A 6,398-nucleotide genomic window follows, 5' to 3' on the forward strand; every position below is an offset into this window, starting at 1 on the left:
GGGCTTTAGACTTCGAGTGTTTCCAGGGATCACGCCCCTCTTCTTCTCGCGCGGCGACTCGAAAATGGCGGACAATGGCGGGAAAACGGCGCCAAATGGCGGGAAATCTTCACCACGGTATGCAACACAGTCTGTGAAGGCGCGCAGTACCCGGTGGTAGCGAGCATGAGATCCTGCCGACTGCGCCAAAGTTGACGCGCCCCCTGGGCCGTGGGGTACCCGAAGCCGGGCCTGTAGATGCTGGGGGTTGTAGTCACCGTGGTGGTGACCCGGTCCGTGACCCAGGTGGTCAATATAAGGGTAGTTTATGTATATCTGTTATGTATAGTCCGACTACACCACCTGTGGAATGCGGTTATTGGGAACCGCTACTGCGGAGCAGTCCGCTGAAGCTGGTGGTATGTGCAGCAAGGTGATGTAACTCCCCACAGGAAGAGTGGAGCTTCAGGGCAGCGTGTATGGATGATGGTGGTGGTAGTTCAAGGTATCAGTAATGATAAAACGGAGTCTTTGCAGTGCAGTCCCAGGGTCTTTACTGTTGGCAATTATATGGGCCCCAATGGGAGTACCGGCTAGTGATGAGGGCCTGATCAGTCTGGGAATAATCCTAGAGTCCTCCTGGCCAGGTGAAGTTGTAGGCCTGCGCTCACCCGTATGGCTAGCGACTCGGGCCTTGTGTATTCCTCGCTCCTCTGTGGCGGTACGGGTCTTTTCGTGTGGCTGAGCCTCCGGGCTTCTGTTGGGCCAGGAGACCTGCAATCTCCTGCCCTGCGGTATCTGCTGCTGGATATGCAATCCCCACAGCCTCAGACTCCGGCGTCCGGTCCTCTGTGGATACTAACCAGGACGAGCTAACTCCAGCTCCAGTCCCTGGCTCTTTACTCCTTCGTGTCCTACTTGACTCCACACACTGAACTCTAGACTCAGACTTCCTAACCCCACCTCCATATCCAGTGATAAAGGGCAGGATCCTCCCCTTTCTGGTCTGGGGCAGGAGTTGTTGCTTGTAATGTGTTCCTGACCAGGAAACTCCTGTTTTGCTCCCAGACATGGTATTACTACCACTGTGGCAACCAGACCCTCTGGCTTCTCTCAATCCACAGCTGCTTGGCTTGTAGAGATGCTTCCTTCTCCAGCGAGGAACCTTCCTGGGTTATCAGCTCTTTGATACGGCTGACAACCGCGTCGCTGTCCTGGGTCTCCTTCCAGCTGTGGTGAGGCAGGGGGTTTAACGTCTTACCGCGAGGCCTCCTGGAGGCTCGTTGCTCGTGGGCCATTCCATTCCGATGAAAGGCAGGTAGTTCAATCTCCTCCAGGTCATCCACTTCTTCTTCAGTGTCCAACTGGTGAGGCATCCTGGACAGGGCATCGGCGTTGGTGTTCTGGCAGCCTGCCCGGCACTTAATAGTGAATTGGTAGTTTGACAGCCAAGCCATCCATCCTTGCTCCATGGCTCCTAGCTTGGCTGTTTCTAGATGAGTCAAGGGGTTGTTATCAGTGAAGGCAGTGAATTTACTGAAGGCTAGATAGTGCTTGAACCGCTCGGTGATGGCCCAGACCAGGGCCAGGAACTCCAACTTGAAGCTGCTATAGTTCTCTGGGTTCCTGTCGGTCGGGCGGAGCTTCCTGCTTGCATAGGCGATCACCTTCTCTTAGCCATTCTGCTTCTGACTCAGTACAGCTCCTAATCCTTCGTTGCTGGCATCAGTATACAGCAGGAACGGTTGGCTGTAGTCAGGGTAGGCTAGGATCTCTTCGCCGGTCAGGATCTCCTTCATCACAATAAAGGATTCAGCTTGCTCCTTACCCCACTGGAACGGGGGATTTCTGCCTCTGCGGGACTGTCCTACCAGGAGGTCTCGTAGAGGCGCCGCTTTCTTGATATAGTCCTTCACAAACCTCCGGTAATACCCAACTAGTCCTAGGAACTGACGTACCTCCTTGAGGCTCTTCGGCTCCGGCGATTTCTGGATGGCAGTGATCTTCTCCGGGTCTAGTGCTACTCCCTCTGGACTAATGATGTGCCCCAGGTACTGTACCTTTCTCTTGAGCAGGTGGCACTTTGAGGGCTTCAGCTTCATCCCATACCGGGACAGCGACTCGAATACCTCTGCCAGGTGCTTCAAGTGGTCCTCATACGTTTTGGAGCACACTATCACGTCAACCAGGTACAGTAGTACAGTCTCGAAGTTGCGGTGTCCCAGGCAGCACTCCATCAATCTCTGGAATGTTCCGGGGGCGTTGCAGAGTCCAAACGGCATAGTATTGAACTCGCAGAGTCCCATCGGGGTGGTGAAGGCCGTCTTCTCCCGATCCTCCTCAGCAACAGCTACTTGCCAGTACCCACTAGTGAGGTCAAGGGTGGAGAATTAATTTGCAGACTTTAAGGCAGCCAGGGATTCCTCTATACGTGGTAAAGGGTATGCATCTTTATGTGTAATGCAATTTACTTGTCTGTAATCTACACACATTCTCATGCTTCCGTCCTTTTTCCTGACTAGAACTAGGGGAGCTGCCCAGGGACTACAACTATCCCTTACTACCCCTGCCTTCTTCATGTCGTGCAACATCTCCTTCGCCTTCTGGTAGTGTGCTGGTGGTACAGGCCTGTAATGTTCTTTGATGGGTGGATGGTCACCTGTGGGGATATGGTGTTGAACCCCCTTAATCCTCCCAAAGTCAAGTGGGTGCTTACTGAATACTTGCTCGTATTCCTGAACCAACCGATGTACACCCTGCTTCTGATGGGCAGGAGTGGTGTCTGTCCCAACATGGAGCTGTTGACACCAATCCTCCACCTGGGTTGCCGGGTCATTATCCTCCACTTTGTCTGGTGAGGTTAAGGACTCCGCCGTGTGTATGGAGTTGTTATTTACTGTGTACAGTTTGGCAACAGTGGCGTAGCATGGTAATTTAACCTCGTCCTCCCCATAGTTTAGGAGGTGTACGGGCACCCTCCCATTGCGTACATCCACTACCCCTCTAGCAGTCAAGAGTGTAGGCCTATGTTCCGAGCTAAGGGGCTCTACTACCACCTGGTAGCACCGTCCTTTAAGACCTATTGCTGATCTACACCATATCAGCATTTCACTCATCGGGGGTATCACAATGGGTACCGGGTCTGTCACCCGTACCTTACCAATTTCACCGCCGGTTAGCTTTACCTGTTGCTGGTATATAAGGGCTCGGATCTCTTTCTGCAGCGCCCTTCTCTGCCCTGGTCTGGCAGTGTCAGCTATCTGTTGGAGCAAGAACACAACTTCTCCCAAACAGTTACTAACAATATTAGTGCCAAGTACCATATACAAGTTGGTATCATTAGGATTAGTCTCTACTACAATTAGTCCCTGGTCCTGCAGTTCCACTCTTCCCACCTTTATTGCCACATCCTTAACCCTGACTAGGTTAAGGGGGAGGCCGTTTGAGGCATAAACGGAAAGGTTTGGAGCTGGTGGGCTTAGGTCATCCATGGACCAGAACCTTTTGTAGAGGACGTCAGGCATGATAGTTACCTGAGATCCTGTGTCCAGCAGAGCGGATGTCGCAATGCCGTCCAGCACAACGAACAGGAAAGGTCTTCCTCCCACGAACCTGCTGTACCAGTCTGTTGGGCCTGGGGAGTCTACTCCTGGGTGTCGGCCCTCGGCCCCAGGGTTTTCTCGTTTAAAGGACAGCTCTGTATGGTGTGACCTGACTTGTGGCAGCGGTGGTCGCTGGTTTTTTGGTGGACGGCGTTGGTCGCTGATCCTCCCAGGGGGTGGCGCTGTCCTCTTCCTCCTTCTCATCCAGGGGACATCCTCAGGGCTGTCGGCTAGCAGGATCCTTCTTTCCTCCTCGGGCTCCGTCCGCAGCTGCAGGGTTCTCAGTACAGTGGTCAGGGTTTTGCTCAACTGACGCACTTCAGAGCGCAGGCTGTCCAGCTCACTAGGGGACGTAGCTTGCACCTTGGCTTCAGCAGCCACTGGGGAAAAGGTGGACGCTGCAGGCACTGGGGTGGCCCCCCCCTGGTAACATTGGATAGTAGTTGATTCCAGGGGCTGCAGTCCTTTTGTAGCCATGTCCTTAAGGATGTCAAAGGTGGCATCTGGATGATCCAGGGACCACCAACGCACAGTCCTGCTCTCTTCTTGAAACCTCAGTCCCCAGATAAACTGTTCCTTCAGCATTTTATTTTCATTATTGATGCTGGTTTGAATAACCTGTTTCAGAGCTCACAGGGACCCTTGTAAATGCCAGGCATAGTCCGGATCACAGTCCTCTGGTTGCTGAGAGCAGTTGTAGAACCTCATCCGGAGGTCTGTCTCAGTATGATTCTCAAAGACAGTCTGTAACTTTTTAAAGGTTTGGGACACTGACTCTTGGTCTGCGGCCGACCAGGTTTCTACTTCTTGCTCCGCAGCACCAGTTAATTGTCCTAATACCACAGCGGCTATTTGCTTGCCTTTCATAGAGTATATATCCAGTATACCGCGTATTTTCCACTTAAATCCAGATAGGGTATCTGGTTTGCCGCTGTACTGGGGGAGCCACTTCGCTCGGGGGATGTACGGTAGGGCCATGGGTATGACAGGGGTTACAGGCCCTGCTGGTGGAGCGGCTGCTTCGGCCTGCTCGGCGTCGGGCGCAAGTTGAGCATCAGGGCGGTTAACCGGTATTCCGGCGTTGTGCTGTTCTTCGGACATTCTAGCGCCCCCCTAGCTAACCGTGGCCTACCTTCTCTTCTTTTCTTCCGGTAGTCCGCAGCTCCGCAGGTGACGTTCTTCTTCAGGACCTTGCGTCCTACGTCAGAGCATTCACCGGCGCTGCTTCCAGGACCTGGCGCTTCCTGGTTTGACGTCGAGGCGTGGGGCGTGTCTGGGGCTTTGCGCGCTTTAGCAGGTACGCCTCTCAGTTTCCCGCGGTTACGCCTTTCTTCCCGCTCGGAAGCCCAACAATGGCGGCAATCTTCGCCACAGTTAAATATACAGTTTTTGATTAAAGGCGCACAGTACCCAGTGGCAACGGACACAACACTCCGTCGTTGCAGCGGGCACGGGATCCTGTTCGTGACGCCAGGAAGAGGTGACACGCCCAAGGGATGGGGACTCGGCGCCAGGGCCTTGCTGTTAGTTTTGGGGGATGCCGCGGTGGCCGGCTCCCAGGGCCGTACCCTGGGGTCACTCTTAAAAAAAAGCAAGGAATTGGGGGAAAGGTGTATGGGAAAAGGGGAAAGTTTGTGACGCCACCTGTGGTGTCTGGTGAGACTCACCAGAGCTGCTACAGTCCTCTGAGGCCGGTGGTCGGGCAGCTTAGTTGGTTCTGCTCCCCACAGGTGGAGCGGGGCCTCAGGGCAGAGTAGGAGAAGGGATGCAGGACAGAGGGGACCAAGCCGGGTCAAAGGAAGAATAGGCACACACACGACAGTTCACTTCAGTACCTTTACTGGTGCTGTTTTCAGGCACGATCCGGGGTACTGTAGGGTGAAGGGTGCATTTCAGGACTCTCCCCAGTGAGTGGGTGTGGGGCCTCCTGTTTCTTGCCTTTTCCTAGTAAGTTTATGACCTGCCTGAAGCTAGGCCTAACTTGGTCTCTGTTTTGCACCTGCTGACCTGGTGGTAGGGCCTTCTGTTGGCGTTCACACTGCCTGGTTTCTTGGGCCTCAGTGACTCCTGACCCTGGTTTTACGGTCAGCTTTTGGTATTCCTGGGACATGTAGATCGCCAGGGATCCCAGTTGTTTCTGCTGGTCCTAGAGATCCTTGCAGACACGGACCCGGTGTCCGGTAAATGCTTGTGGGGTGAGCTGGTTAAGCTCCTCTGCCCCCTATGTAGCTCGCTTACTCCACTTGCCTTCGGCCTGCTCGGGGCCCTCACTGGGCTTCACACTGGCAGTAGGTCTCGCTACTCTTCACCGCTCTTATGGCGTTGGCACACCTTGGGCTCACTACCTGAGCTCATTGAGTCTGGACTGTGCTCCACTGCAGGATGGCTACTGCAGGAGCTCCTCTCAACAGGCTTCCTTCTACAGACTGGATCCTCACAGACTGGAACTAGCTCTGTCCCAGAGGAAACTGTTCTCCAGACTGACTGCCTAGCTCCACCTTGCCTTTTTATATCCCTAAAGGGCTCCCTCTGGTGGTCTGAGGTGGAAGGTGGAGGTGTGTGTATGCTATGTAAATCACCGGAATAGTCATGCTGATAATGGCATCGTCAGCACTAAACATCTTCGTCGCCATTTCAAAACTGTGCAGAAGGGTGCATAGGTCCCTGATCTGAGACCACTCCTCCAGCGTGATTTGCCCCACCTCTGGATCTCGTTGGCCCAGGCTATACGTCAGAACGTATTGCACCAGGGCTTGTCGGTGCTGCCACAGTCGCTGCAACATGTGCAGAGTTGAATTCCACCGGGTAGGCACATCG

Source organism: Phyllobates terribilis, unplaced genomic scaffold (assembly GCF_046119375.1).
Source record: "Phyllobates terribilis strain yellow unplaced genomic scaffold, ASM4611937v1 Scaffold_254__1_contigs__length_2825407, whole genome shotgun sequence".
In the NCBI taxonomy this organism is placed as follows: domain Eukaryota; kingdom Metazoa; phylum Chordata; class Amphibia; order Anura; family Dendrobatidae; genus Phyllobates; species Phyllobates terribilis.